Source organism: Nicotiana tabacum, chromosome 19 (genome assembly GCF_000715075.1).
Source record: "Nicotiana tabacum cultivar K326 chromosome 19, ASM71507v2, whole genome shotgun sequence".
NCBI classification, from domain to species: Eukaryota; Viridiplantae; Streptophyta; class Magnoliopsida; order Solanales; family Solanaceae; genus Nicotiana; species Nicotiana tabacum.
In genome coordinates this window covers 5615250-5626505 of record NC_134098.1, presented here as the reverse complement: position 1 = coordinate 5626505, position 11256 = coordinate 5615250, and positions in this window count along the sequence as shown.

Here is an 11256-nt window from a genome sequence, read left to right as displayed (position 1 = left end):
GTGTTGGATCCCCCTAGGAGAAAAAGTTCTACCTGTGTTAAGCGACGAAAAGCAAACCTGGGCGAAGAGTACTTCTACCCGGAAATATGAGCTGGATCCCCCTAAGCGAAAATGGTCTACCTGGATTAAGCTACAAAAAACAGCCTGAGCGAAGAGTACTTCTACCCGAAACTATGTGCTGGATCCCCCTAGGCGAAAAAGTTCTACATGGGTTAAGCGACGAAAAGCAAGCCTGGGCAAAGAGTACTTCTACCCGAAAATATAAGCTGGATCCCTTTTAGGCGAAAAGGTTCTACCTAGGTTAAGCTACATAAAACATCCTGAGCAAAGAGTACTTCTACCCGGAACTGTAAGCTGGATCCCCCTAGGCGAAAAGGTTCTACCTGGGTTAAACTACGTAAAACATCCTGAGCGAAGAGTACTTCTACCCGGACCTATGAACTGGATCCCCCTAAGTGAAAAGGTTCAACCTGGGTTAAGCTACGAAAATAACCTGAGCGAAGAGTACTTCTACCCGGAACTATGAGCTGGATCCCTCTAGGCGAAATGGTTCTACCTGAGTTAAGCTACGTAAAACATCCTGAGCGAAAAGTACTTCTACCCGAAACTATGAGCTGGATCCCCCTAGGCAAAATGGTTCTACCCGAGTTAAGCTACGTAAAACATCCTGAGCGAAGAGTACTTCTACCCGGAACTATGAACTGGATCTCCCTAAGTGAAAAGGTTCTACCTGGGTTAAGCTACGAAAATAACCTGAGCTAAGAGTACTTCTACCCGGAACTATGAGCTGGATCCCTCTAGGCGAAATGGTTCTACCTGAGTTAAGCTACGTAAAACATCCTGAGCGAAAAGTACTTCTACCCGAAACTATGAGCTGGATCCCCCTAGGCAAAATGGTTCTACCCGAGTTAAGCTACGTAAAACATCCTGAGCGAAGAGTACTTCTACCCGGAACTATGAACTGGATCCCCCTAAGTGAAAAGGTTCTACCTGGGTTAAGCTACGAAAATAACCTGAGCGAAGAGTACTTCTACCCGGAACTATGAGCTGGATCCCTCTAGGCGAAATGGTTCTACCTGAGTTAAGCTACGTAAAACATCCTGAGCGAAAAGTACTTCTACCCGAAACTATGAGCTGGATCCCCCTAGGCAAATGGTTCTACCCGAGTTAAGCTACGTAAAACATCCTGAGCGAAGAGTACTTCTACCCGGAACTATGAACTGGATCCCCCTAAGTGAAAAGGTTCTACCTGGGTTAAGCTACGAAAATAACCTGAGCGAAAAGTACTTCTACCCGGAACTATGAGCTAGATCCCCCTAGGCGAAATGGTTCTACCTGGGTTAAGCTACAAAAATGGGAGGTATGAACAGTAGTGATGCATGCTGCAAATAAAGGAGAGTTGAGGTTTCGCGAAAACTTACCTTTGGTGACATTCGCCCTTTGAAAATCGCCATTCTGCACTGCTTTATCCTGCTTCAAACAAAGAAAAATTTGTGAGTTTTTTAAAGTGGTGGTCGGTTTGTGGCCTTGATGCCCTTAGTAGTTTGAATTCACCCCTCCGCTGTCGAAGAACTGATTTTGTCAGTGTGATACCGAGGTTCCCGAATACTCTGTATCGCTTTCTAGAGACATTGTCTTTTTGACGTTGCCCCTGGCTGTTTCATACCCGGATGTCCATGGTACCGCTAATCCTTGTCCCTAAGGCAAAGCAATTTTCCTTTAAAATCAAACTTAGTTGTCTTTCACCTAGAACCAATGTTTGTCTGTAGTGCTTATCAACTTTTCCCATGAAGCAAGTCTTGCTTAAGCGACCTTTTCAGTTTCTTTGAGACACTTTGTCCGCCTTATCAAAAGGGATCACATATGGATTCCTGCCTTTGTCAATGCCGTATATGCTCCAAATTATGCTTGGTATTACGGGGAAACTGTAGCCAGTTGGCAGCCATTTTTGCTTTGCTTTTGATGCGAGATTAGACCGAAAGAGAATCTAAGAAAAATTATGGAAAAGAATAGAAGAGCAATTGGAAATGAAAAAGGAATTGTGTCTAAATAAAAGGTGTCCCTTTCGGGGAGAGAAATAAGGAGACTTATCTGGAGATATGTGCCGACTTCAATGAATCATGACATGCATTTTGGACTGGACGCCTGATCTGTCTGAGCTGTCTAATTCTCAAAATATGTCGCAAATGTTCAATCTTGAAACTGTCTTAGTTGTGCTCATGCCGGAGCATGGAAGACCCTCATCCGGCTAGTAGCGCCCTTTGCGGGTTTTCGCTAACTGACCTCTCTCATTTCTCTAATCACCGTCGCCTTACAGTGCCCATACGAGTTTTCACCGATAAGACTCTCTCATTTCTTTTTCTTTCTTTCTTTCTTTCTTTCTTTCTTTCTTTCTCTTTTTTTTTCACTAAGATACGACACACGAAAGGTTGGCTGATGCCCCTGGCATGTGGACTTCAAGTATTCTCAAAGATCGATCAGAAGTTCTTAACAGGAAAAGTCGAAAGGAACCTTGAACTGAATTACAACCTTTGGAACTGTTTTTACAGGAAAAACCGTAAGATAAAAACAAACTTCTGCCCCAGTTTTGGAGTATTGGGAATATGGATTTTTGTTGCAATGGGACCGAACCCAGGGTAAGGCTGCCTACGTATCCTTTCGGAATCAGGTCGGACGTAGTTCAATGACTCAGAAAATTTGCTCTTTTTTTATTTTAAAGTACACATATTCCAAAAAGTGGAAAACAAAGGAAGAAGAGAAATACAACTTAAAAAGGGGTAACAAAAGGGTGACACTTTCTTGGAATAGCGAGCAATGGTAGCCTTCGTCATCTCGATCTAAGAAAATCATGCGCGAAAGTTCCACAGTGGGTATATATCACACATAATATCTTTTGACTGCATCTGCATTAATAGTCATATCTGGTACCCGTCCTTCTTCATCTACCAAGTGCAAGGCCCATTTTGGTAACACTTTCTTGATGATGTAGGGTCCTTTCCAGTTTGGGGCAAACTTTCCTTTAGCTTCTACTTGGTGTGGAAGAACGCATTTCAGGACGAGTTGGCCTACCTCAAAGTACCTTGGACGCACTTTCTTGTTGTAAGCGCGTGCCATTCTTTGCTGGTATAACTGGCCAAAGCACACTGCTGCTAGCCGTTTCTCATCAATCAACATTAGTTGTTCTAATCGGGTCTTTACCCATTCTGCATCTTCAATCTCCGACTCCACAATGATCCGAAGAGAGGGAATTTCGACTTCAGCCGGTATTACAGCTTCTGTCCCATATACCAACAGATAAGGAGTTGCACCAACCGATGTGCGAGCAGTCGTGCGGTATCCCAGAAGAGCAAAAGGCAACTTTTCATGCCATTGTCTCGAGCCTTGGATCATTTTCCTAAGAATCTTCTTGATGTTCTTGTTCGCCGCTTCAACGGCTCCATTGGCTTTTGGCCGGTAAGGGGTAGAATGGCGATGCATAATTTTAAATTGCTCACATACCTCCTTCATCAAATGACTATTGAGATTGGCTGCATTGTCAGTGATAATGGTATTTGGGATACCAAAGCGGCAGATGATGTTTGAATGAACAAAGTCTACCACTGCTTTCTTGGTGACTGCTTTGAAAGTGACGGCTTCCACCCACTTGGTGAAGTAATCAATTACAACCAAAATAAATCTATGCCCATTTGAAGCCTTTGGCTCAATTAGCCCAATAACATCCATTCCCCAAGCAACGAAAGGCCAAGGAGAGGACATGGGATGCAACTCTGAAGGTGGCGAGTGAATCAGGTCACCATGAATCTGGCATTGGTGACACTTGCGAACAAAACTGAAGCAATCTCGCTCCATTGTAAGCCAATAATACCCTGCCCGCAGAATCTTCTTCGCCAAAACATATCCATTCATGTGAGGTCTGCATACCCCCGAATGCATTTCACTCATGATCCGCTCAGCTTCTGTTGCATCTACGCATCTCAACAAGTTCAAATCTGGGGTCCTTTTGTACAAAATTTCCCCACTCAGGAAGAAACCGCTGGCGAGCCTCCTTATAGTTCTTTTTTGATCTCCCTTGGCGTGCTCTGGGTATTCTCTCGTTTTCAGGAATCGTTTTATGTCATGATACCATGGTTCACCATCTGGTTCTGTCTCAACTGTATTGCAGTAACCGTGTTGATTCCGAACTTGGATTTCTAGTGGATCGATATGGGTGTTTCCCGGATAAGGGAGCATCGAGGCTAAAGTAGCCAAAGCATCGGCTAGCTCGTTGTGAAACCTGGGAATGTACCTGAACTCGATGGATTTGAATCTTTTGCTCAAATCTTGTACACATTGTCTGTATGGAATAAGCTTGATGTCTCGAGTCTCCCATTCACCTTGGGCTTGCCGGATAAGCAAGTCAGAATCTCCCATAACCAATAGTTCATGCACATCCAGATCGAGGGCCATTTTCAAACCCATGATACATGCTTCGTATTCTGCCATATTATTGGTACAGAAGAACCGAAGTCGGGCTGTTGCAGGGTAATACTGTCCAATAGGTGAGATGAGGATTGCCCCGATCCCAACTCCTTTGATATTGACAGCTCCATCAAAATACATTTTCCATAGAGGGTTGTCATCTGGAACTACTTCCTCTATTGAGTTGACCTCTTCGTCTGGGAAGTATGTGGTAAGTGGCTTGTACTCATCATCAACTGGATTCTCTGCCAAATGATCGGCCAAAGCCTGTGCTTTCATCGCAGTGCGAGTGACATAGACGATGTCGAACTCTGTAAGCAGGATTTGCCATTTTGCGAGCCTGCCGGTGGGCATTGGCTTTTGGAAAATATACTTTAGAGGATCCATTCTGGATATGAGGTAAGTAGTATAGGCCAAAAGATAATGTCTCAACTTCTGAGCGACCCAAGTCAAAGCACAACATGTCCTTTCTAAAAGGGTGTACTTAACCTCATAATTTGTGAACTTCTTGCTCAAATAATATATTGCTTGTTCCTTTTTGCATGTCGCATCATGTTGCCCCAGAACGCATCCAAAAGAATTATCCATCACCGATAGATATAAAAACAAAGGCCTACCAGGTTCAGGTGGGACCAGTACAGGGGGTTTTGATAGATAATCTTTGATCCTGTCAAAAGCATTTTGGCAATCGTCTGTCCACTTGATTGCAACATCCTTTTTCAGCAACTTAAAGATGGGCTCGCACGTGGTTGTGAGCTGAGCAATGAACCTACTGATGTAGTTCAACCTTCCGAGCAAACTCATGACCTCCTTTTTGTTCTTCGGGGGTGGCAGATCTCGAATGGACTTTATCTTAGATGGATCCAATTCGATGCCTCTCCGACTGACTATAAAACCGAGGAGTTTCCCAGATGGAACCCCAAACGCACATTTGGCTGGATTGAGCTTAAGGTCATACCTTCGAAGCCGTTTGAAGAACTTTTTCAAATCATTCACGTGGTCAGCCTGTGTCTTTGATTTTATGATGACATCATCGACATATACTTCAATCTCTTTGTGCATCATGTCGTGAAAAATGGTGGTCATGGCCCTCATGTATGTTGCCCCTGCATTCTTTAAACTGAATGGCATGACCCTTAACAATAGGTACCCTATGGAGTGGTGAAAGCGGTCTTTTTTGCATCACCCTCATCCATTAGAATCTGGTGGTACCCAGCATAGCAATCCACGAACGACTGTATCTCATGCTTTGCGTAATTATCTACAAGAATATGGATGTTCGGCAAAGGAAAATTATCCTTCGGACTTGCTTTGTTCAGGTCTCTGTAGTCAACACAGACTCTAGTTTTTCCATCTTTCTTTGGCACGGGCACAACATTTGCCACCCAGGTGGTGTATCGTACAGCTCTGACAACATTAGCGCTCAATTGCTTCATTATTTCCTCTTTGATTTTATCACTCATGTCCATTTTAAATTTTCGCTGCTTCTGTTGGACTGGTGGAAAATCAGGATACGTGGGAAGTTTATGAACCACTAAATCGACGCTTAAACTAGGCATATCGTCATAAGACCAGGCAAACACATCTCTATCAAATAAAAGTTGAATCAAGGCATCTCTGATTTTTTGTTCAGTGTGAATGCTTATCTTTGTTTCTCTGACTTCTTCATGACCTCCGATATTAATTAGCTCAGTTTCATTGAGGTTGGGCCTAGGCTTGTTTTCAAATTGTTCCAACTCTCTTTTTATTTCATCAAAAACCTTATCTTCATCATATTCGACCTCTTGATGCATTATTTCGAAATTAGACAGCCTTTTGAGATCTGGGCGTGAATTCCGCATGCATGTCATGTTATTAAAGCTGGCATTAACAAAACTGAAATGGAAATAAAATGGCAGGAATTAGGAAAAGGAAAATATACAAAATTTAACACGAAACTGAACTGCATTTCATTGAATTTGAAAGGATAGGAGGGTTAACGTCAAAATAAAACAATCATACTAAGATATTCGGATTACAATCCTGAAAGTAACCCAAAGTACAAAAGAAAGAAGCTGCAAAAGTCAACTACCAAAACTCCTTCCTTGTGGGGAGAGGAGTTGCTTCCCAGTTATTGAGCATGGTTTCTGGGCCAATTAGTTGCATAACGGCACGACTAGTGCCTTCACCGGCCTGGATCATGTTCACTTCAGAAAACATCTGCCTGAGGTCATGGCAAATTTCATCAATGTTTGCATGCGCCTCGGAATTTTGACCATATTTGAATCGTGGCTTGACAAAAGTGTAGAAAATGTGAGGGATAGGTTGCTGCAAGACCCACCCATGCTTCTTGCTGTGCTTGGCTTTGTCTTTGTCTGCTTGTGTTGGCCTGAAGCCTAAACCAAAAGTACCACTGTTACTGAACAGAGAAATGGGTTCTGAAATTCCTTGCAATGATGCCCCCAAACCTTTTCCTGGCTCATAACCTTGCCTCATCATAAGTGCAGCCACCATTACAGATGTGGCAGAGAGACGCGGATGTAGAATGGGTTTTCCTTCCTCAACATGGTCTACAACAACCACTTCGAAAGCCTGATAGACAATGGACTCACATCCTTCCTTGGCCTCAATACATGGGATTAACGGGTCTTTATAAATGGATGACTCGTCTTCTCTGTGAACAATAATTTCTTGCCTGTTGTGCTCGAATTTGAGCATCTGATGCAAGGTGGATGGCACAGCTCGGGCCGTATGGATCCATGGCCTTCCAAGAAGAAAGTTATAAGAAGTTTTCATGTCCAATACTTGGAAGACAATTTCAAAATCAATAGGCCCAATCATCATGGTCAGGTCGATCTCCCCAATGGTATCCCTCGCTGAGCCATCAAAAGACCGAATGAGAACATTGCTGGGTCGGATCCTGTCTGTATTGATCTTCATGCTTTGCAAGGTAGAAAGAGGGCATACATCTACACTCGAGCCTCCATCAACCATGACTCGCTTCACATAATGCCCCTCGCATTTGACAGTCAAGTGCAAAGCCCTATTGTGACCGGCTCCCTCCTCAGGAAGTTCATCATCAGTAAAGGAAATTCTATTCACCTCAAAAAATCTATTGGCCATCTTCTCTAATTGATTCACAGTGGTATTCTCTGAGACATGTGCCTCGTTCAGGATTTTGATTAGTATACGGGCATGCTCTCCTGAGTGTATAAGCAGAGATAACAGAGAGATTTGGGCAGGAGTCTTTCTCACCTGGTCAATGATTGAGTAATCCTGAACTTTTATCTTTTTCAAAAACTCCTCCGCCTCTTCTTCAGTGACCGGTTTCTTTATTGGCATTTGGCCTTCTCTGATTTGCTTAGCCTTCCTCAACTCTTCTGGAGAGTAACACCTTCCTGATCTAGTCAAACCTCCAATTTCCCCCACTTCTTCTATGATTTCCTTACCTTTGTAGGTTACTACAGTTTTGTTGTAGTTCCAAGGGATGGTTTTCGTATTTGTTATACGGGGTTGTGTGGCAGGCTTGATTATGATCGGCTCTATTATACCCATCGTACCGCCCTGATTCTCCTTTGTGATGGGGTGACCTCCAAGGATGTATAACTTTGGGCTTGGAGCATTGTAGCGAACCTCCAACCTCGAGATTTTTGGAATATATAAAATTGCCCCTTCTGAGCTCTGGGCACCTTTCACAATCATCGGTGCATCTAGGCTTGGATTTACTTCCAGTTTGGTTCCCTCTTGAATCGTTACCACTGTCATTTCTGCTCGACCAACCGGCTTGTATTCATGATCTCGGCCAATCATTCCCACAAAATGAACATCATTGTGTACTGGTAACGGGTTATTGGTCACATTAGGAGGGTCCTCACCATTCGTGGCTACAATCAATTTTTCAACAATGAGTCTTTCTACGGCTCTTTTCAGGGTTCAACAATCATCAGTGCTATGCCCCGGAGCACCTGAATGATATTCACATCTAGCGTTTGCTTGAAATCCATGTGAATCGGGATGCATATGGTGGGGAGCGATGGGTCCAATCACGCCTATCTGCTTCAACTTCTGAAACAGACTAGAGTATGATTCCGCCAATGGAGTAAATTTTTCCACTGGCCTCTGCTCTCGACCATAATCCTGCCTAGGACGAGCGTTGTAGGGTGCCCGAAAATTTTGCTGCTGAGGTCGGGGTAATCTTGGAGCTGGTGCCCGTACCTGTTGATTAGGAGGATAAGCATATGATTGAGCATTAAACACTGTATATTGTGGCGGTCCCAAAGAGTACTGAGGAATTGGCGGGGGATAGTAATGTTGAGGGTAGCTGGATTGCCCCTGCTGAGCTTGCACATAAGGGTGCGATGCCCCTCTTTGAACTTCCCTGGATCCCGAAGTCATCATGGACCCTTCATCTCTCTTCTTTCTATTTGCCAAACTTCCCGACCCATTTTGGATAGCCTGGGTGGTGGCTTTGAGAGCAGCTTGACTTACAATTCTGCCAGTCTTGAGGCCATTTTCGACCATTTCTCCTATTTTGATTGCTTCAGCAAAAGGCCTACCCATTGCGGACATCATGTTCTGAAAGTAATCAGGTTCTTGGGCCTCCAGAAAAATAGTGATCAACTCGTGGTTATCCATGGGTGGCTTAACTCTAGCTGCTTGCTCCCCCTACTTGATCGCATACTCCCTAAAGCTTTCAGTCGGCTTTTTCTTCATATTGGACAGAGAATTGCGATCCGGCGCAATATCTATGTTGTATTGAAATTTTTTGACGAAGGCTTGGGCCATGTCGTCCCAGACATGCCAGTGAGAGATATCTTGGTCAATGAACCATTCGGAGGCTACCCCCACCAGACTTTCTCCAAAATAAGCCATCAGCAATTCTTCTTTTCCACTTGCACCCCTCAGCTGGTTGCAGTACCTTTTCAAATGGGCGATAGGGTCGCCGTGTCCATCATATTTCTCGAATTTTGGGGTCTTGAACTCTGGTGGCAAATGGATGTGAGGGAACATGCATAAATCACTGAACGAAACACTTTTGTGACCCCCTAATCCTTGTATGTTCTTTATGTTCTGTTCAAGACTTTTCATTTTCCTGGCCATCTCATCCGATTCAACCGTCTTGGTAGGCCTTTCATTTTCCACTGGTGACTCGTACTGAGGAGTCTGATTATATGGAGCCGAGACCCCGAAAGCCATATTTGGAGAGTAGTATTGGCCATCATAAGCATGAGATGGTGGCTCATTGATTGGCCTCGTCACAGGAGGTGGAGGCAGGATTGTGTATGCCGGTGCGCCAGACACGACTAGAGGAGTGTTCCTGACCGGTGCGGCTGGAGGTCGCACATTAGAGGTACCAGGAGCAGCGTAGAGGCTGTAGTTTGGCACATACCCTGGTGGTAGGATGTGGTCGCTCGTTGCATGGAGTGGCGGTTGAGTAGCCAGGGGTACAGTGGAAGTTCCCTCTGAGGGACCACGGGGTGGAGGCTGACCAGACACCCAAGCTTGATATACATCAGACAATTGCTGTCTCAATTTTCTTATTTCCTTTGACTTTTGTTCAACTGATTGACCCTGGGGGTCATCACTGATCAGCTCGATCTCATCATCGTTGGTCATTACTACTGCTCCCTTAGATCTAGTGAAATAATGGTGTGTTGCCAGTTTTACCACAAACCAACCACCTTAAGTTAAACTTGTAAGAGACAGCAAACGCGTTAGGGTTAAGCATTTTATAGATATGAAATCACACATAATGTGCCATGCTCCTATCATTGTCACTATTTCTAACATGCTTTAGGAGGTTTCATGTTTCATTCCGACTTATGGGGTAGCTTCTTCATTGTCACTATTTATAATATGCTTTTGGAGACTTCATGTTTCATTCCGGCTTATGAGGTTGCTTCTTATTGATGCTCTTATCTTCTTCTCTCCTTTTTTTTTCTTTTCACTCACGCCTCATTTTGATCCCTCATCTTAGAATCATTGAAAAATATTTTGATCGAACCTTTTGTGGGTTGCCTACGTATCATGTCGCCGCATGAATCAGATCATTACGTAGTTCAGGAATACCGGTAACAAAGTACTTAAGCTAGCTCTTTTTTTCTTTTGAAATGTTTGAAAAGAAGAATTCTTAAAGGAGAAAGAAAATATATATATTTTTGGATTTTGATTATTTTTGTTTTTTGGATTTTTTGGGAGAAAGACTTCTAAAGAAGGAAAAAATATATTTTTGGATTTTGATTTTTTTTTCAAATGAAAGACTTCTAAAAAGAAAGAAAATATTTTTGGTTTTTTTTTTTTCGGTGAGAAATCAGACCCGTGTAGTTCGGTGGATCAGAAATAAAATAGATAAACTAACTCTTTTTTATATACAATTAATCCGACAAAATTTCCTAGCAAAGAAAATATTTTTTTAAAATATTTTTTTCGATTGTTTTTTTTTTTTTAATTATGGGAGAAAGACTTTTTTTTTTTAAAAAAAGGAAGAAAATATTTTTGGATTTTTGGTCTCTCAAAAAAAAAAAAAGAAGCTTCTAAAGAAGTAATTAAAGGAAAATATCTTTTTGGATTTTTTAAAAATTGGAGGCCGAAACCGATGAGGTTTGCCTACGTATCTCACATCCGGTGAGAATCAGACCCGCGTAGTTCGGTTGAAATTGACTATGTTCTTCTTTTTTATATATGAAAATCAATCTTTAAAAATTATATGCACTAAACCACATCATTTTTCTCTCTTCGTTCAACCGATATATGCTAAAGTCGGTCGACATGCAAGTTTCCCAAATAATGCAACAAGTAGCACATAACATGACATAATGG